General features: G+C 44.2%; 1 protein-coding gene across 5 annotated transcripts in view; it reads right to left on the bottom strand.

Annotated features, from left to right (window-relative positions):
- The window catches only part of C1QTNF4 (C1q and TNF related 4), a 131,842-nt gene that overhangs the window by 48,391 nt on the left and 61,271 nt on the right, over positions 1-22,180 (bottom strand). For 2 of the 5 annotated variants that reach the window (XM_069623094.1, XM_069623095.1), the window contains exon 2: positions 3,363-3,500. The exons of the other annotated variants lie outside the window; for them this stretch is intronic. The gene's annotated coding sequence lies outside the window, so the exon portion shown is untranslated. The remainder of the gene's footprint in view (positions 1-3,362; positions 3,501-22,180) is intronic. 5 annotated transcript variants of the gene reach the window in all.

The raw sequence follows: 22,180 nt of genomic DNA, 5'->3' as shown, positions 1-22,180 counted from the left end.
ATTTGAGACCTCAAAGAGTGTATTGAATGTTAGAGAAGGTATCCTTATGGTAAATGTTTATTGGAACCCCAATGTTATCTCTCTCGCAGATTTTTTGCTTAATCTTTCGGATGGCCTGGTAGAATGTTTTCAGCAATATCCATCTGATGATCTTATCATCGCGGGTGATCTGAACTCCCAATTTATCCCCACAATGGACCCTATTTCGGGAAAATCCCGTCAGAAGACCTCTAACGGGAAAATGTGGGTAGACTTCATGCAAGAATGGGGCCTCCTAATGTTTAATGCTAACTTGAGGGGGGACATTCCAAACGCCCCATCGTGGCGTAGAGGTTCTGCTTTTTCAACCATCGACTATCTCTTTGCCTCAAAATGTATTTTTGAATCTTGCTCAAGTTTTCAAGTGGGTGAAGGGAACACTGACGACCATCTAATCCTTATAGCACTCTTGTTGTTTGAAGGGGTTCAGGATGTATTGTTGTTTGATCAGGACCTCACAACGAATAGAGCTGGAAATGTAAGTAGATTTCACAAGGGGGGGTGTTTTAAATTGCGAATTGAGGGGCTTGGTGCATCAATTTTCAAATCAACAACTTTTGAATGTTTGTAATCCAGGTGATTTCTCTCTTTTTCTTTCTAACTTGGCACCCGCTGATTCCAACTCGCAGAGACCGCATAGGATCCACAAACATACTCTTCATGTTGAAATAACGGAAAGGAAGAAGCAACTCAGACAGCGAAGAGGGAAGCTGAAGAGATCTTGTATAGATTTGGACCAGCTCAAGGAAGGCTTGAGAATCCTTAGAAATAACTATAGAAATTGGTATAGGGCACACAGATACCTCATATGGCAACAAGACGGAGAGAGAATGTTATCTGCTCTCTAGGGGAAACACAAGAAATTTTTGGGCAATGGTAGGGCGAAATGAGGTAAGCCGGAATCAAAAACAGGATGCGGTTATCCAAGAACATGTCTGGTGTGAGCACTTTGCCAGACTTTATGACTCGCCAAATGCTATAGTCGGGGATAGAAATACACTGATTAAGTGGTCCCTGGACTTTTCAGCCACAGATCTGGAAATACTGATAAGGATATCATCAGCTTCCAGAGCGGGGGGACCGAATGGCTTGAGCAATTCAATCTTAAAAAAGGATCCTTCCCTGTGGGCATGGACATTAAAAAAACTATTTGATAACATAATCCATCAGAAGTTCTTCCCTGACTCATGGAAACATTCCTTAGTGATACCAATCTACAAAAAGGGGGATTGACTGTTAGCTGCTAACCACCGTCCAATTTCCTTTTAGATGCAAACAGCTAAATCTTTACAGGGCTCATCTCAGGGGAATTGGAAGTATGGGCACAAAAGAAGGGCATCATCCCAAGGCAGCAATCAGGCTATAGGAAGTGTTTATCTACTACCCTAAATGGACTGGTTTTGAGCTTCCTGTTTTCGCCATCTGTCCAAGGAGGGGGTCCTCCCCTCTTTGGGGCCTGGTTAGACTTCTCCCAAGCCCTCAACTCTATAGACAGGAATCTCCTATGGAAAATACTAGATGATTGGGGTATCTCTCCTAGTCTTTTGTCAATCTTCAGAGAATTAGATCACAACAATTCCATGCAGGTGAGACTATGTAGACCAGGCCTTTTGACTAATCCGATCAGGGTAGACAGAGGGGTCCGTCAAGGATGTCTCCTAGCTCCTCTATTGTTCATTTTGTTCATGCAGATCTGGCTGAGTGGCTGAAGGGAATAGGTTTCATATCTCTGGTACTAGGAAAAACAAAAATCAATTGGTTGGCATACGCAGATGACGTGGTAGTCCTTGATCACTCCCAGGTAGGGCTGCAGCGTCTTTTGTCCGCGTTAGAAAATTACACCCGAAATAATAACCTTACCATCAATCCAGCAAATTCCAAGATAATACGATTTAAACATCCAAAAAAGATAATTAAGCAATATGTCTGGACTTTGGACCAACTGCCGATTAAGGTTGTCTCGGAATTGACCTATTTGGGAGCATCGATCAGCTCTTTCCCAATGAAAGGCAGCCTGGTGCGCTCATTGAAGTTAAAAGTTGTAAAATTGGGACCACAAATGAAACAAATCAGATCCCAGTTTAGCAAATTTTCTATTCTCCCTTTGGTGAAATTTTATATAGGGAAAGTAATTCTGATACTCCTGTTTGGTTTGGATTACAACTGCTTAGCAATGGATCTCGATTCGGATTCTTGGGAAGCTAAGTTGTGGAAACGCACATTAGGACTGCCGGATTGTGTGCCAATAGTATCTCTTCGCTATGAATTGGGTCTGTTGTCCCTTAGATCATGGCGACAATGGAAGTGGCTGATTTTGTATAGATCAGTATTAGATGCTCCCAAGAACTCACTATTTGAGGAAATTGCTGGAGAGCTGCATCTTGGTAAAAACCTGTTCCTGGTTAAGTTCCAGCAAAGATGCCTGGAAATTCTAGAGAGAGTGGACTGTGATTTGACCCTACTCTTTCAAAATCCAGATAGGGTAAAACAAAAGTTGAAGCAAAGTGACTGGATTGATACGATTGACAGTATGAGGAGGACGAAAAGATCTACCTCTTTTACTGTGGTTGATAAGCCTCTTTCTCTGGTCCCTGCTTATCTGAAAAAGACACCTGAACTGAATTTTGGATTATCTCTTCTCAGATTTTGTTTAAATCTACTTCCTACTCTAGAGATTTTGGCCTCTAGAGATAGAGAGGGAATGCAGATCCATACTGTGACAAGTGTCGTACTAAGGTTTTGCAATCTTCTAAACATTTACTATCTAATTGCCCGGGCACGTGGAGTATGAGGGCCAGAAGATTCAGTAGGTTTGTTCATCAGGTATCCTGCCTTGATTCTGTTGAATTCCGGGGGAGAGTATCCTCTTGTCAGGAGTCGGCTCTCTCAATGGAACTTGTCAGAGCACTGGAGGAAATAAACTTGATCGGTGACTCAGTCTTGATTTCGATTGAATGAAGTCCTTAGTAACTAGAGTCATCAAGGTCTGACCCAGTGTTTGAATGTCTCTAATGGATTTTGTATAATGAAATTGTTTTTCTGTACAGGTGATTTTTTGGAAGCCGGAGCCCCTGACTATCTTGATTTATGCTCTGTATTGCTTATTGTGTTCATATTATCTATGCTCCCTATAATTAATTTTAGTGTTCGTGAGAAAAGTTTCTTTTTCTTTTTGACTTTTCCTTTTTGAAGATTTTAGAGAAGTGAGTTTTGTAAATTGACTGAAGCATTCTAGTTTTATTATTCTGCTGAATAATTGTAAAAGTGTTAAAAGTCAAATGTTGGCTATTGCACAATAAATAAATAATAATAAAAAAAATCACCTGCCCCAGTAACACAACAGGCTTCTACACACGTGTGTCTCCTTGCAGTTCAGGCGATGCGCTCAGGTGATAAGAAGTCACGTGTTCTCTAACACAGTCAGCTCTCGCCAAAACAAGCTTATAAAATACAACTGGGGCCTGCCGAATAAAAAAGTAAACATTTTAAACGACGACACCTATATCGTAACCATCAGTGTTTAAAAGGAAAGGGTACTGTTTTGTTTAAAACGTTTTACTTTTCATATTTCACACGGACCTATGGCACGCGGCTTTCAGCTTCTTTACCCTGTGACTTCAAATGTAATGAATAATGTGCTCAATGTTATAACTCTTATATGTTGTTACAGCTGGTGTATGTATATCACTTTACATTTTTATAGTTGTTATGGAGCACTGCGAATGTTGTTTTGATGCTATATCTACATTTTTTTTATTTGTGAAAATTACGATTTAAGATCCTGCACCTTACCGTGGTAGCAGCAGGCCTTGTAAACGTAGCCCTTTGTTTATTTCGCTAACACGGGCTACCTCGTGTGATGGTTTACGTGTGGTATTGCCCATGTTACAGGAGAGCTGCAAGCAGGGCTGCGGCACAGTCAGATGTCTCTTTAGAGAAGTGCAGGGAGTGCTGCATGTATACTTGTATGTTACTGGTAGTCTGCCAGGCTGCAAGGGATTTCGATTGGGTAGTGGGATTAGGAAAATCGCTGTTTGCAGGCTGGTTTATTCCCACAGAAGCTCCTTTGTCGTAATTGAACAGTTCTCATGGCAATAGCGAGGGGACAGTCACCAGTGGCAGCCGGTACATTTTTTGTTTGGAGGGGCGTAAATGTTTCCCAGAAATTTGCGCGAGTGACAAAGCATTGTGAGGGAGTCCGAATTAACCAATGGGAGCCTTGGAGGGGTCCATCCACCCCCTGAAAGGGTTTTGAATAATGGGTTAAAATGGTGTATTATACAGCACAATTTCTGAAAAATTGGGGGGGGGGGAAACAGACAGCTTGCAATCAGATTTGTAGGGTGACTCATGGGAAAATCCAATAAATGCAAGTCACCAGCAGTGCACAGGAGCATTTCCAACTCATTTTTATGATGCCTTCCCCCACAATATATGCCAGTATAAAAAACCATGTTCACAATGGCTGTCCCAATCCATGTCCATGCACAATACAGCGACATATGCCAGCATTCTCATATAAGAACATAAACATGTTGGCTTAGCACATAATGCCAGTATTGCTTTGTGCATAATGCCAGGACCCCCTTGTAAGAATATAATCCTGTTGCCTTGCGATTACAAATTTAAAATAAATAAAATCCAAATTGGCTTCAACAATGTAACTCAGTCTATTCACTTAATAACACTTACAATGCTTGCTTTACCATTGATGCACAATAAAATGTGATATGCCACAGTATGAAATCATAGCTGGATTGGTTACACCAAAATATGCCAGTCTAGCAACATAATAGCACTCATCAAGCTCACTTTATTATAGATGTAAAGAAAAAAATACCATGCCATAGTAAGAAAAACGGTTCTTGCTGACTGGGTAAACTGCATGCAGCCAGCAAGAATATGTTTTCTTACCTTGGTATTGCCCTGCACTAATGCCACCTCCAATAACGAGTCCACACACCACACATTCACATACACATGCATACAAACATTAATGCACCCATACAGCCTCTCTCAATAATTCACATGACAATCACCAGAACACTTCACTCACGCTGATGCACACATTCATATATACCTGCACTCAAGCAGTCAAGCCCAGGGTAGGACTGGGCCATAACATCATCTTGGGCACCAGTTAAAAAGTGGCCCATAGTTGCAAATGGCTATTCATTCGTTTTGTGACACTGTTTGAATAATACACAAGGGGGAGGTTTTTGATCAAATGTGATGCAAATTGTGCATTTTGAAGAATATTTATTCTGCAACACTGGTCAAAGCTATTATCCGTATAGTGAAGTAACTCCTCAAACTGGCCCACATTGGGCAAAGAAGTAACCCACTTTGACCCAAAAAACTGGCCCTCTCCAGTCTTTAGCGTTTTTGGTTCAGCCATGGGCCTATTGCCCTATAGGCCTGTCCGAGTCTGGTCATGCCCCCACACAGCTCTCTCAAGCACTGAATGATTAAGAGAAACTTTATGGGTGGTGTGACTGCGTGTGTGAATGTATATATGAATATGGGTATCTGCCAGAGTATTCATTCACATGACGCCCAGGAAGGACTTTGCTCAGGCATATACACACATTCATATAGACATATGTACACAGGTAGTCACACACCCATACAGTCTCTCTCTAAATCATACAAATGACACCCATCAGAACACTTACTCACACACAATCAGGGCCAGATTGCAAGCTCCATGTAAAATAAGATAAGTGTCCATCAAGGAATGTCACTTTTATTTTACATGGAGCTCAGAATCAGGCCTTCATGTACACATTTTCAGCATTCACACAAGTAGTGTGGCAGCCACTAGAACACTTACACAGACACACACATAAACACATTCACATCTTTCACACAAGCAGTTACGCACCCACACAGCCTCTCAATCATACACATGACACCCACCAGAGCACTTACACAGACACACACATTCAGGGCCTGATTGCAAGCTCCTATGAAAATATGGAGAGTGTCTTTCCATCGTAGAATGGCAGCTTTATTATTTTACAGGGAGCTCAGAATCAGGCTCTCAATACACATTCACAGCATTCACACAAGCAGCCATGCACGCACACAGCTTCTTCTAATCATTCAGATGGCACCCACCAGAACACTTACACAGACGCACACATTCATAAACACATTCACAACATTCACACACTCATACAGCCTCTCTCTTAATCATAGACATGACACCCACCAGACCACTTTATTTATGAAAACGTACTGCCACTCACACCCGCACACTTTAAAAATACAATATCTCTCTCTCACACACACACACACACACACACACACACACACACACACACACACACACACACACACACACACTCTCTCTCTTTCTTTCTTTAATTTCAAAACTTACCTGAGCGGGTCTAGGCGGTGATCAAGAGCGTCAGGGGTCAGGAGATGCCCCTCACCCTTCCTCCTGCCTATTCCTGTATCAGGTAGAGGGTGGGCTCAGCATTCTGAACCCGCCCCCAGCCTTAGACAGACAGGCAGAGGAAGGGGTGCCTCCTGCGTGACGTCACACGGTCTCCCATATGCCTATCACACTGATTTACATGTGTGGAGGTATAGGTGTTTTATCCGTCAGCATTCACCCATTTAAAGTGCCATGTAGGGCATAAGGGACACCACCAGTCTTTGCATTTGAAAAGAGTTTAAATGTTTTTAGATTCTTTGCCAATACAAATACTACATTTGTATTATTATGGAAAATAACTTGCTCCATAATGCAAATGCACTTGTCTCTTTTTTATGTTGCTTCTCTGGGTTTCTTCTGGGGGACCTGGAGGACCCTGAAAATGACGGGCTGTGGTGGGGTGGGACTGCCATCCATGCACCCCCCTATGGGCGGCTCCCCCCACCCCCCACCCACTGACTGACACACTACACAGATTATCACAGGCGCACAGAAAATATAAGAACTTTCTGAAGCTGTTTGCCAGATGGGATGGTGAAGACTGGCATACAGCCAAGAGGAGAGAGCAAAACGGGGAGCTCCCTGGGTGTGGCTGTATACATTCAACCACAGAAGTGCCTGCTAGAGCAGGGACCAGTGCCAGCTTTAGCTGGGTGGAAAGAGAAGAGATACATTACTATGAAGGCCAAAATGATGAGACACTGTGCCTCATTCCGAGTATGTTGGTGCAGTAAAAAGGTGGTAGTATGGAAATTAACTCTATAAACAAAAAAGGAGGACCCCGGATAGTGGGGGATTATTGCGGGGTACAATTGACTATCGGGACAAAGAAATCCCCTTACTTTAGAGAACAATCAGGACTACCACCCAGTAGTAAAGTAGAGAAAAGTGACAAGTATCGCTGGTCAAAAATATCAAGTCTACATTTTATTTGTAAATTTCAATAGAGTTAAAAATATATCACATCAGAAATTACTGGGTGTGGTGATGGTAATTGTGTTTAGGTTGTAATAATTTGTATTTGTTATGTAATATATGCAGCGAATTGTGTGTTTTTTGTAATAATCGATTGTGAATAACATACATTTCTATACATTTTTATGATGTGATATATTTTTGTACAATTTACAACTAAAATTTAGACCTGATATTTTGACTGGCAATAGGTGTCACTTTTCTCTACTACTGGCTGGTAGGCCTGATTGTTGCCTAAAGTGATGGGAAAGGGAGGACCCCGGAATAATCCCGCACTAATCGGAGTCCTCCTTTTTCCCTAAAGTGAGGGATTTCTTTGGGCAGATAGTAAGGAAATTAAAAACACAACCGCGCTGCCAAACTCCAAGTTCTGAGGGAAAGTGGTTGAAAAACTTCTACCATATGGCTGGAGATTTTAACCTCTGCTTTACCTCCAAACAAATGCAGGAATTACCACGAGTGGGATTACCAATGACAGTAATTTCTCCAAACCCCATTGTAGTCCTACGCCATAATGAGGAATAACACCGCCTTGGAATCTGAAGAAATTACCCCTGTTTTGGAGGCGGTAATGAGACGGTCTGGAGGGTTGCCCAGAGCAATGGCAGAGGTTAAGATTCATTCTAAACCTTCCAGCCATCACCTCTTTGTTTTTGCTATGTCACCCCGAGTGGGACGGGTATGCCCAGACGTGGGTCCCGTGCCTGCTGGGCCTAGAGACCCAAGCTACTCCTCACTGTTGAGGCCCAACAAGGCTGAAACATGTCTGGGGATGCTTGTGTGGTCTCATGCAGAAGGGATGTGACCTATCAGATCGGGCTGGACTGCCCCTTTTGGCGTGGGGCCAAGCCTGATTTGCATATGGTCTTTCCCCTTCTGTAATGGCTTGGCAGGCTAAGAATGATGGTCTGGAAGGTTTCCCAGGGCAATGCCAGAGGTTAAGATTAATTCTAAATCTTCCAGCCATCACCTCTTTGTTTTTGGTAATGAGACAGTGCCAGTAAATGTGTTTGGCGCATTTATCACTGGTAAATCAGACAATTGTGTGAAAAGTCCTGCCATCATCCTCGAGGAGCCACCAAGAATATGTGACACGGGTACCAGCTCTCACTATGCAACCAGGAGCGATTTTCAAGGTAGTAAAAAGGTTGTAAAACCTTCCTCCTCTAATCCCTGTAAGTGACATGGGCGTCCCAGAATCCTAAAAACGCCTTTTCCGCCTATCTCCTCCCACTCTCTATCCAAGATGCTCTGAAGGAAGGTTTAATCCTAGATCCAGTAGAAGTAAGAACAAACACAATGGTTTCACAGACACCTGCAGCCAATGGGTCTTGCTCATGATCTTGTCGTCCCTTTGCCTTGCCCCCGTTCTAAATCTATGGGCCTCTGCCATGGCTGTGCAGCTGTTAGTTCTAACCAGTGTGTCTGGCCTAATGTGCTCCAAAGAGGCCCATCACCAAAAGGTCCAAACAACATACAACCAGGTACTACTCTGTGGTGCCCACTCCAGAAGCACCAGCTAAAGCGTCAAGTACTTTTTTCAAAAAGAATACATTAATGTCGTTTTCAGCCAAGAAAAGGACACTGAGTCCCAAGGTGATCTGGGGACTATCACCAGTTAAAAGTGGACAGAGCATTGGAGTCTATGTTCTGGCCCCTGTTTAACCAGAGGCCTTCTGGGATGGAAATGTGGCCCCTTCTTAGAAGGGTGATATGATACCTAGGCCCCTATGTACAACTGAAGCCCAAAGCGGCCTCTTATTTCCTCCATTTAATTGCTGCCTTAAAGGTAAGCTCCAAATTTGCGCTGGGCCACATAGAGGATTTAGCGAAGGGGCAACATCCGATCCCTTTAGGATTCCAGAGGGGGCCAGTGCTGAAGCTCGGACCACTGCTTGGACTTGTAGGACTAGCCCGGGGGTCCATATGCCAAAGTGTAGAGTTGTTTTGTTGCTTCACCCGTGGAGCAATCAATCCATGGGACCACCCGCGCCGCAAGTTCAAGGGGATGCGTCTCAAAATGTTGGAAGTAATAATAATATTGCATTTGCACACCTGGGCCCATGTCCAACACAGAGAAGAATGCTCGGCTACCACCCTGTTAAAATGGCAGAGTCTGGCAGAGGTGTGTTCTATTCCAATTTCAATTCATCTCTTTCTCGTAGATCTGCCAAAGGCCCTTTCGGGTGTGTGCTCGTTTTCATTGGAAATGGGGAGGTGTTATAAGGACCTGCTGATGTATGCAAACGATACCCTTCTTATGGATCTCAATTTGATCAGGCTTCAAAGAAAGCTCTGCGCTCCAGAGCATTATTGCAAAAGGAATATCTAATGTGTTCAGAAAGAGAAATTGAGAAGATGTTTGTAATTTGCGTGATATCTTAAGAAACTGAGACCTGAAAACATTCCTCCCTGCATCTTAATTCTGGAGCTGCCGGTGAATGAAGGTGAATCAGCCAACCAGCTAGCGGTTGTGTGCTGTTCAGCTGTTTCACCCTCATTTTGATGAATAAGTCCACCCTCCGGTGAAAGGCACTTGTACCGGGGCAGATCCTGGATTCCGGTGACTTTCCCTGCGGGGTGTGGTGAATCCAGAGTGTGCTCTTCTGTTTGCGCATGCGCACAGTAGAGCTTTGCAATGACAGCCACCATAACAAACGTGGCATCCGTAATTGCGGCACTGACTTTCGTGGATTGCGTTCATTGGTGCTGAGTAACACGTGATAGAGGGGACAACTACCCCCTTGGTCCTTTAGCAATGGAGGCAGGAAACACAAATGAGTCAGATGAAATATTAGGTTCGAATCCCGGCAGCCTTTCATCCTTCTGAGGCCGACAAATGAGCACCACACACTGTGGGTAATAATAAGCAGCACTCAGATACCCGAGGTTTCGTAGCGCTATATTAACGTTACATTATTATTATTATACTGTTGTAAATGCATTGAATTTGACAATAACCAGGGATCCACATGGGATTAATTCTTGGAAAGTTGTGTGAAGAGTCCCAAAGCCTGAAGTCACAAATGTAGTTCAGCAGGATGAGGCACGAGTTGAGATCTTATATTTTAAAAGCAGCCTTTAATATGGCTTAGTTCCAATTTCTTCTAAAAAAAATGTGCGGTAAAATGCACATATTCAGTTTGCATACATGCGCAGTTTCAACCTACGAAGGGTTCGGATTCCTGCTCTTAGCTTGATAGTTTGCTTATATTCAAGACGGAAGTGGGGGACTTTCTGCCCCGATATTGACATAAAGTTGGCCCCCATGTTTGCGTCAGCATTTTCCTGGCACAGGGAAAGCGGCATAATCAGCAGACATCAAGCAATTCCACTGATTTCTGAATACTGAACCCGTGAACCAGCTCCACGATTCCTGTAAGGTGCAGGAAGCCTGCCTGCAGACTCCAGTTTGGAGATTCCTTGTAGGATTCCCGCGCCATGGGAATCAGAATCAGAATTGGGCGGACTCAGAAAAAGTCAGAGTATGCCATTTAACATGCTTTTGTTCTATGTCTGCCCCATTGACATTGACCCTGTGAGTGTTATTTGGGCTACACTTAGCGCCTTCTTTTTTACATGAAACGTCATCAGACAGTCATTGGGAGAGCAAAAACGAATCAATGGCACTAATGTTAACACCTAACATGGAGGAATCTCAATTAAGCCGGTCAGGAAGGCCTCTGCAGCCACAATTGTTCCAATGGCGCGTATTCCATACGGAATGGCAAGGCTCAAAGTCTCTTTCTTCAGTCCAAAGGCAAGTGCCTCAGTCAGACACTTGGCTTATCCCTATCGACGCCCTTTTAGGCCAACCTTTGGGTGGCCGGGATTATCCCCAGAGAAATAACAGAAGTTTAGTGCAGTCGCTCCTGTTTCGCACAGATGCATAGCAGTGCCGCGCCTAAGCTCCACCACCGTTATTCCATGGGTGGAAGGTGTCGTAAGATTCATCTCATTTACCTCTCAACAAGAATAGGGGAAATTGAACAGGCTAGTTAGTGTTCATTCTTGGGCAGTATAGAAACGACGACTCAAAGATGCTTTCAACACAGTATTCCACAACAGAACTTTGAATGGTTAGGATGCTATCCTCTGGAAGCTGTCTGGCTGTCTGTAACATGGTTTGGGTGTTCTAAAGCCTATACGCTACCACGGTCCTATTCTCAGTATAGAAGGTCGATGATAGACACATGTTCTTGGAAAGGCACCCCCCATCCACCATGCTTGTGTGAATGCACAGGGAGCTTGCTGGGGGGGGAGGGGTTACTGAATATGCGCTGTACCTGACAAATTTTGGCTGTGTCTGTCAGTCCTAATACTTAGACCTGTATGAAACAAATATGGACTATAGATGAGGGGAGAGGCAGTAATGTTTTATTGGACCACGGTCTTGGTAAATATGCTGAGTAGCAGCTTTGCATGCTTTTTACAAAGGTTCCTTGCGCTGTCACCAAAAACTTTGTGTTGCTTCTAGATTTTCTTCTAAAAGTTTGTATCAGGTGTCTGATTGTGTTTCTAAGAAAATTTGAAATTGCCAATGTACATTTTTGGCTTCAGCAAAATAAGTATAAATGTGATTGAAAAGGGGCATCATTTCAAAGAGACACAGGGCAGCTTTTCTTTCAGAATCAAGGGTTGAGTAGTTCCGCAGATGAATAAACAACAGGCTGCTGTCATGCTAACATGGCTGCCCACAAAATTAGGGGCATAGACACAAATAACGCACTATTTAAACTCGCAGCTGTTGCTGGGCAACCATTTTGTTTGCACAGACACGGAGTGCGAGCTACAGCGTCCCGTGTTCCCATGGAGGTGGACTCTTTCTGAAACATTACGGTAAGCGCCCCTAGGAAACTAACGTTGCAGCGCCAAGCCCTGCACATAACCCTACAGCATTCCCGCGATAGAGAATAGCCCCAAATCAATTGACACCCGTACGGCGACCACGCCACCTTAGAATTTGTAATTGTCTGGCGACATCGCCACCTTAAAAGTGGCAGCATGAAGCAATCACAATATGAGTGCAAATAGTGCGGTGGAAGCACCACGCAATGCCCTGAATATCACGGCTCACCGAGCCACTCATAACTAGCTATGCCGACAGCACTCCTAAGAATTCTCACATTATTCCAGATGAGAATCCCAAAGCTTTGCCATGCAGGACTGGGGGTGATCAGACAGCAGACACCCAGTCCTGAACGGCACAGACTCTTGACACCGCTCCTTACTCGCTCAAAATGAAAAAGACATCATTGATACAATGCATATCTTTTATCCTTCAGGAAGACCCCGATCTCTACAGGGCCAGTTCAGACTCCTGATGAACACTCCTTGCCTGGACCACCACCCAAGGCACACAGCCTCTCGCGAGTAGAGCTGTGCATAAGGTAACTCCATGCAGGGGTGGGACATCCCAAAACCAACGTGTGGAATTAAGGGGTTATGTTTAGCAAATGATCCAAACTGTCCCAGTATAATGAAAAGTAATGACCAATGTGAATAACCAGATGTACCTTAATTAATATTGAACTGAAGAAATATCCACCTCACAAACTTAGACAAAAACCACTCTTTGGTTTTTCTCCTTAGGTAGACGGGGTGATGGTTCCCCGTCCTCCCTGATATACTGATCCAATGCAGACAGGCCTTGAATAACCGGTCCAGAGAAAGATGACTAACTAGAATCATCGAAACCGGTCGACCTTCTACAAGCTCGATATCCCAAAAAACAGCTGGGATACCAATAAGAAACCATGCTCTTTTAACGGAGAAAGAATTCTCCAAAAATCTGTTATCTGTGGACTCCTATACTCAAACTGAACAAAGTGGTTATGATTTACAAACCATATTATCAAGAAACAACTATAGGACTGGACAACTGAGTCCAGAACCCTCCAAAAAGCTAATTAGGAGCCCTCAACAACAAAAAAGGGTTATCATTCACGGGTGAACTATAACCCTTCGAATAAGTATATACCTATGTGACTGTGTATATATGTACATTTTTAAACCAAGCAAGTGATCTACATCTTGGGGCCCACACACATCCATAAAGGTCAATTAAAGAATAATGGGTCCGCTACCCATGGAAAATAGTTCCTCTTAGAAATGTGCCCCTAGTGTTTTCAGACACTGCCCCGCAACAACCATCATCAATTACCACGTGTTAAGAAGCTTAAACATCACATCACCAGGCACAATATCCCTACAACCCCCATCATGAGGTGGACAGGTGATACCACCACGCCATACCTAAGGACGGAAACCCGCACATGATGTGAGGGCTATCCTTGAAGAAAAAGCTGCTGAGGCTACACATTAAATGTCACTAAAATAGAACATTTCCACGAAAAATAGTGGTTTACGTGAAGTGTTTTTGTGTGTAAAAAACCATGTATAAACTAACACTTCAGGTTGAATTGCGAACTGTAATCTAGCTCTCCCCGATTGTGCTTCTGCCCTTTCTGAGTCATACAGGGACCAGACCACCCCCCTACCAGTCCATCCCAGCATCCTTTGCCAGCACTTTCCCTTGGGCTCCCTTTCCCAGACTATCCCAACCCAGTCCGCCTGCCCACAGCACTTTGCCTCCCCTCCCCCTCTCTCCCATGGCACTTGCTGCCTTGCCTGTACAGCACTTTCCCTCCTCCCTGTAGGGTCCCCTACTTTTACACTTCTCCCTCTACCCCTCCCTCGGTACATATTCTCAAGCACTTGCCGGGTAGGATTGTCACAAGGCCAATATAACCGTCTCTTTTTCTTGTTGCTGTTTTTCATATGATGTCCCATGATCCCCTTCCCCCCCTTCTTGTCTTGTGGCGCCTGGAAACACTTGTGCATAGGTGCCATACAAATGTCCAATAAAATAAATAAATACAGTTCAGAGGGTTACACCCATTTTGCATCATTTTGATGTTCTTTAGCTTAGGCCCACAAGGTTGTTTACACCTTCTTGGACTGAACCTCTGATGGTTTCATTAAAAAACGCTTATAGAAACAAGCAAGAAGACACACAAAGAAACAGTGGACTGGCCAGTGTGGTAATGGTGGAGTTGAAGAGAGCAGGAAGCGGGAAACAACAGCTGGGTAACTATCAGAATAAGGTAAGGGGACACATTCCTTTCCCAAATAGATTAGGCATTTTAATTTGTTGGCTTTAGGTACAATTCTTCTACTCATTTCTATTACTCACTTCTCTACTTTTCTTGTTTACCATTGACCCTTTCCTCTTCTTGAAATGTCATGTCACAGTTTGTTGGCCACATAGTTCCCCCTTTCCTCTTTCCTTCCGTCCTCAAGCCAATTCTCCCTTTGGAAAAAAAAATATTTAGGCCCTCATTACGAGTTTGGCGGTAACCATGCCGCTATTGGCGGCATGGCTGCTGCCGAAATCGCGTCGGGGTCCGGTCCTCGGAATGAGGCCTTACCGGGCCATTCTGAGTTCGGAAGGCCCGGTAATTCCTCCCTCCAAGGACCCGGACACGGTCCTTCCCCATTCCGCCCCCATAGGGCTGAATGGGAATGGGAGAGGGAGAAAACAACGGACCATTACGAGATGGCCCGTTGTTTGCTCCCTCTTCCCCTTGCGGGACCCGGTAAGCACGCCTGGTTTTCCCAGGCGTGCTTACCGCGTCTCGCAAGGGGAACTCATAATGCGGCGGTACGGAGTGAACGGAGCCGGCACCTTTTCCGGCGCCGTTCACTCCGTACCGCCAGGGTCGTAATGAGGCCCATAGTGTCTTATGGCTTAAATGAATAAGCCTTAACACAGTAGTAAAACATTTACATAAATTACATACATTCATAAAATATAAAAGAGAAATATAAAAAAGGAAGACAGAAAGAAAGAAAAAGAGAGGAGAAAAAGAGGGAAAGAGGGGAAAAGGAGAGAAAACAAAAGCATAAAAGCATTTGCAAATTCAATTTTCATAGGAAGGAAACGAACCAGATAAAAAAGCTCCCAGAGGATATTTCAAGGATTTAGGGCCTCATTACACGGATGGCGGAGAACCATGGCGCTATTAGCGCCATGGTTCATGCCAGTAAAATACCGGCACCGCCTTGGCGGAAAGGGGAATTACCGCCCCATTCCAAGGTTGGCGGGGCGGTAATTCCCCCTTCCACCATTGCCCTTCCCCATTCCCATTTTTGCCCCATAGGGCTCAATGGGAATGGGGAAGGCTCTAATTACGGTACCGCAAATTGCGGTACCGTAATTAGCTCCCTGGGTCCCTTTGCGGGTTGGTTTTTAACGCCTGCAAAAAGCAGGCGTTAAATCCCCCAACCCGCAAAGGGACCTCATAGTAAGGTGGTAAGGATTTACCGGTACCAGTATTTTACCGGTACCGGTAAATCCTTACCGCCATCTGTGTAATGAGGCCCTTAGTCTAAATCTCCCAATAAAACGGCCAAAGACGCTCTTCCTAAGCGAGGTCAAGGTAGGGCATTCACACACCAGATTATTCAATGTCTCAACAGAGTTCAAACAACAACTGCAAGTAGAGTCATCCACATCCTTCACTTTCCAACAAAATCTATTTTCCTTAATCTAAAGCGTAGGATGCATCTAGCAAAACCCCATGATGGATCCAGCAGCAGATGTGCAGCACAGGACCCAATTCTTTTGCATGTATTGATCCAATAATGTTGGTAGATCTTCCTCCTGACTAGCATGTAGTTTGTGGAGTCTGTTCCAGTGCTGTGGATGCCAAGCCCAGGTATCTGTCACATGATTGAACCAAGACATTCTCAACTGGAGTCTTAGTGGCATCCATATGCTCAAAGATGGAATTTACAAATGGCAGATAAATCTTCAGACGCAGTCGGGTCCTTTTCCAATGAGTTTGATTAATTAAATCCCAGTTCTGCTGAAATGGCCGCAATAGGGACCGAACTCGGGAGGCTAAGAGTACCTTTCCAGAGCAGTCCTTCTATATAATCGAAGTCATACTCTGTCAGCTGACATTCTAGGTCATAACACATTGGCGGAACCACCTTTGCATCATAGAACTTAAGCACAGATTTGAAATTGCTTGAAATTTGAACATTTGCCAAAACGACAGTGTAGTCATTTCATTTGGCAGGCCATGTGCTTTGTCTTGGCAACCACTTGGTCAATTAGGGATGTCTCCCTTTCATTCCATAGATATTGAAACTCATGAGTTTCAAACACTGGACCTTTTCGATTTTCCATTGCGTATGATCAGAATTCCCTAAGCAATCGTTCAAGGCCAACTTTAGAATGATCCAAAAGCAAGATGTCATCAGCATCGGTGATCCAGAATATTTTGCACCCAAGTACAGTGGGTGAGACAAACACTGCCTCAGCAAGATCTTCTCCGATATCTGATAAAAAGAGATTGAATAATAGAGGCGCTAGGACACAGCTCAGGTGCAATCTGTTAGTGGTTTGCATAGCTCAGGAGGTGTTGCCCTCCCGACTTAGTCTCACTCTAAGAGAAGTCCCTGAGTGCAAACTAATCAGGACAGAGAGGAGGTTATTAGGGATATCCCAATTTATTTGCTTGGTCCAAAGCAGGTCTTTTTCTACTTTGTCGAAAGCCATCGACAAGTCAATGGAAGCCGAATAGATTTCAGGTACTTGCTTTTCCCAGACCCTCCGTTACAGGTGGTTAATAATAAATCCTGCTGTGGAGGTCCAGACCCCTTTACGGAAACCATTCTGATTTGCTCATGAGGAGAAGTCGGCCTGCACAAGGGAGGCAAACATTTTGGACTCACAATCTAAGAGGGTGATTGGTCTGTCGTTAAGGGGGCTATATTTTTCTCCCTTCTTATCGATAGGCACCACAATCGCAGTATGCCAGGTCTCTGGGAATTCTTGATGTGTAAGGGCAGATGTGAAAGCTCAATATAGACTAGGGGGCCAAAGCCTGGGATCGGTCTTAAGGACTGCATTGCAGAGCCTACTCGGGTCAAGGGCTCTTGGTCGACTAAGCTTACATATGTTGACTTCAAAGTCATCACAAGCTAAATCAAAGTCCCATGACCTCTGCCCACCCTCCAGATCCCCCAATACAAGACTAGAGCAATAGAGCTGGGAGAGGTGGGACACCCGCAAATCCTCAGAGACTGGGCAGTCCTGCAGAATCACCTAATTTGTCTCCCTCTCTGAAGATTTGCCAGATGTTCTTGTCTGACTTATTTATGATAGCAGACAGAATATTCTCCCCTGCTCTCAGGTGTCTCGTCCCTCGTACAATTATCATATTATTGATACAGTGCTTCATTTCCTCTCTAACAACTAATAACCAGTCGGGGAGACTCAAATTTGAGTTTTTAATATTATGAATGTTCCTACTCATCTTGCGCTTTAGTGCCTGAATTTCAGGAATATAAGCGCCCTTTCTCATAGTTGCGCAGAAACCCGAAGTTTTAACACTTGCTAGCGTATCACGCAGCACTTTAGCAAATAGAACTTCTATAGGTACCGCATCCCTCGCCTCTTTTTCTATGCTGTTCCATGATTTCTCAAATAAAAGCATAAACCTACCCATGTTTCTGTCATTCCATGCAATTCGTTTTTTAGCTTTATTTACGTGAAGGCTCATCACCAGGCCATCCCTTTTGTTTTTGCGAGGATGCAAATTTCCCCCACAATATTGAGTGGTCACTTGGTTTGGCCGCAGTAACAGAAAATTGTTCTGCACGTTGGAACGGCGCCTGGGAGACGACGATAAAATCAATTCTGCAGACCTGATTGTCTCAATGCCAGGTAGTGCTCCCATCCAAGTCTCCCAGCACATTTCCATTTAATGGTAGAAGAGCCCACTCTCTCAAGAAGCTTTCCCACTTTCTCCCTGTTCCACTCAGATTATCGTTTTAATGAGAATCCCCCCGAGGCAATCTGTATTAAAATCACCAGCCAACAAGACGTGATTTAGCTTTAATTCAGTTATGCTACAGGATGGTTTCAAGATGTTCAAAAATAGCGGCCTGATTCATATCTTTGTAGTTGGCGCACAGATTTATAATCAACAGCGAGCTCAGATCACATTGAGTTGAGAAGCTCACAACCTGAATACAGGGCGAGTGGGACAAAAGGGGGTCTAGTGAGTTTGCCCAGTTTAGCTTTGCTGCTATAAGTAATCCCCCACGAGGCCTACCAAGCGGGTCTACCAAAGCCATTTATTGGGATACAGCATAATCTTCAATTATAGCCTCCTCTGTCAGGAAGGATTCCTGTATTAGAATCAATTCAACTTCACTAAGTTTACTGATAGCGTTTTCCTGACAGGATGGATGCTTGAAGCCTTGTGAGTTACAACTGGTGATGTTAAAAAACCCACCTCATTAAACAGTCCTCTAGACCACTTGTCGTGTCAGGCTTGGGAACCCACACCCAATTCCCCCCACCCTCCTTCGTGTCTATGCAACCACTAGGAGCTCCTGTACTATGTTGGATGCTGCTGCTCCCTGATGGTTCACGAGACGCTAAGAGCACGGGAATGGGACATGAGTTATTATAGCGACGTACATCAATACCCCGCAATCTTAGATCTTTGCATGAAAATACATGCTTTTGAACTAGGGTTGACGGAATGTCAATGAGAGCTGTGTCCAAATTATTATCAAAGAGGAGCTCCACTCTAGAGATGTCCCTTGAGGTGATGATTAGGAGTGCCAGAATGTCACGCAGAAGTGATAGAATGGTGCTACGATTCATAATTAAGTCTGCTTCATCATCAAACACATACTCCATTAAAAACTGGTGTTTCCGTTCCAAGTCTAGTTTGCTACCATTATATGGGTTGAGATTATGAGCCATCCTTCTCCCAACCACTGGGCCAGAGTGGCCCCCACTCTCTCTGGTATGGGGAGAAGGAGAGCTTGTGAATAGTCACCCGTTTGGGTACATAATTTAGACTTGCAATTTTCTGGGCACCCAATGTGGTCTTGAGGTGCATTTACAATATAATGGTTGCCATCAAGCCATCAGGTAGATGCATGGGGGAAATTGTTGGAATTGCAACCTACATTTCAATCTCCTTTTGAGTAGGTCTCTCTTGCAGGCAAATTTGCAACATGGGCATGAGTAAAAAAAAAAGCCTGAGCATACCCGCCCAAAATATACGACATTGCGATTCCATGGGTGCTATATGCTGATGACCTAGTTGTCATGGATCAGACAGCGATAGGTTTGCAGCAAAGTCTTAACATCTTAGAGACCATATGAGAGACAATGGTCTGCGAGTTCATGTAAAGGAGACCAAAATAATGGCGCTGGCTAGCACCCAAGGTAATATAAATCCATGAGAGAAATGGTAAATGGACAACCAGTCCCTAGAAAGAGTCTACTCTTTTACCCATTTGGGCATACAGATCAACTGTAACATTAACGTGAGCGAGTGATTGAGAGTGCTAAGATCCAAATGCAAATGTTTGTCATCACAAGCCCTGTTATCAAAGAGGAAGTATTGTAAATGTACAATCTGTCCAATCGTAACCTTCTACAAACAGAAGCTAATCCCTATCCTAACGTATAAAGTGCTGAAACAGCCTTGAACCTAACGTGGAAATGTTGGGACCTTCTAGAGAGTGACTTCTGGAAAAAAGAACTTCATCTCCCCAGAGGTGCCTCCATAACATACAAATTGGGCTTGCAATCCTCAGAATCCCTCATATTATGGAAGTCATTAGCACTATACCGTAAGTACATTATGTGTGAGCATCTCCTTCCTTTTGAAATCTTATGAACAAATCCTCATAAGAAAAGAGAGTGGCTGCTCGACAAGTGGAAAGAGACATGCCGAGACTGGCTATACTCTCTGGACTTGTCTGAAGAGGTTCTGACAACAAATCCAGAGAAGGTGAAACATGCCATTCGCAGGCAAGATTGGATAAACACCTAAGAAAAAAAAACGATGCACCTACAAACTATTGCTAAATCTGGTACATAAAAGAAGATCGGTTGGTAAACTTCCTATGTACCTGTCCAAATTTCCTTGCTCAGGATTGAGAGATTTGTTCATGCGGCTTCGCTTAAACCTATTACCTACAAGAGAAGTATTGAGCCTGCAGAGACAAATCCCCAAGTCTGAGGCGTTCTGCAGATTCTGCCAAACACGTGATCAGATAGAATCTGTGAAACATGTACTTCTAGAGTGTAAAGAACTGATCTCAACAAGAACTACATTTTTGGCTGAGAACTGTAAACATTTAGGAACCTTATCAGTGCACGGGCACTCCACTCTGTACAGTCCCACTGCAGAATGTATGAATACATTCTTGTGTATTCATGTAGTAAATTCCTTAGGTAGAACACACTATACCATGCACAGTAAATGCATTGGTAATGTTAGGTTTGCTCATCATGTCCCTTCCCATTATGTTAACTGGTGTCTGGCAGGCATATAACAGTGGCATGGTAAGGTCATGTTCCCCAATGGAAAGTGGCAATTCGGCAGTAAACAGAACCAAATCAGTAGTCCCAGAGAAACCTTGAGCATTCATGTCAATGCCTGGCATGGGGTGGCTCTCCTCCTTAATACAGGATCTAGTCACTCCTGTATCTATGAGAAAAGAGAAGGTTTTGTCACCTACAATTACCCCTACATGTGGTTCCTCATTCGGGTTGGGTATAAAAGATAGGCTTCAGCACATTAAATCAGTCTGTGGGTGTCCTATTGTGGGTATAAAGTCATCCCTGTCCCTGTGAAAGGATTCCCTCCTACTATGGCCACTCCCCCTAGTCTCGATGCAAGAGTCTGCACTGTGGTATCTGTGTGTCTCGTGGCCACAGCGTTCTGCTGCGCCGGTGCATGTGCCGCTGTTTGCAGTGGCTGTTTGTACGCCTGTGCCTGCGGTGTATCTGTCATGGCTTGTTGTGACTGGGCTGATGTGTGTTGTGCTGGTGCCATTTGCAGTGCATATGTCGGCGTCTACGTGTGATCTTGGGCATAATGATCAGGTTGCCCAGTATTGTGTGCCAGCTGGTATATTGGCCCCCCATTCTGTTGCATCATGCCTCTGGTGCTACACACTTGTGATATGTGGCCAATCTTTCAGCATAACAAGCATTGTGGTGGACCGGCCATGGGGCTGCGCTGTCCCCCATTAAGCCTGTCTCCTTCCTGCTACGCTGGGTACGCTGCTCCGCACTCTCTGGGCACGCGTCTTCTTTCCTGCAGCCAATAGTTATTATCCCCCCCCTTCCTGCGGAACCTCCCCATGCCATTTGCTGCTGATACTGTGTGTTCTCGGTAACCACTCCCTCTCCACTCATCAACATTGCCCTTTCCATTGAATATTTTCACAATTATTTTTAACTAACTTTGCTTCTTCCTGTTTTTTTTCCTCGTGTTTCCTTCTCGCGTTTTCCTGCATCAGTCGACAATAATGTACTATAATCAACAGAATTTCTGTCCACGGTTTTGCCTCCATCCCCACTAATATTTCCGACAGATAACTTAAAGCTAATGAAACCAGTCGAAACCTTTCAAATATTCTCAAAAACAAATCTTCCTAAGGATTTGCCTCTGGCAAGACAGACTCAGAAACCCCAAACTAAACAAACCAAGGGGAATAAACAAACTGGCTCCCGAGCTTTCTTGAGGAATATCTCAAGCGCACCTGAGCCAAATAAAGAGACGAAACATATCATTAGAAACTGTAAGAAAAATACAGCAACGAAACCAGACCAAAAGGGCGAGCCCATGCCTCGCCCCATACAAATCCTCTCCGACACCCCTGATGTCGAAA

Source organism: Ambystoma mexicanum, chromosome 11 (assembly GCF_040938575.1).
Source record: "Ambystoma mexicanum isolate Mex_15411 chromosome 11, UKY_AmexF1_1, whole genome shotgun sequence".
Lineage (NCBI taxonomy): Eukaryota > Metazoa > Chordata > Amphibia > Caudata > Ambystomatidae > Ambystoma > Ambystoma mexicanum.
This window is presented reverse-complemented; position numbering and strand designations above follow the sequence as displayed.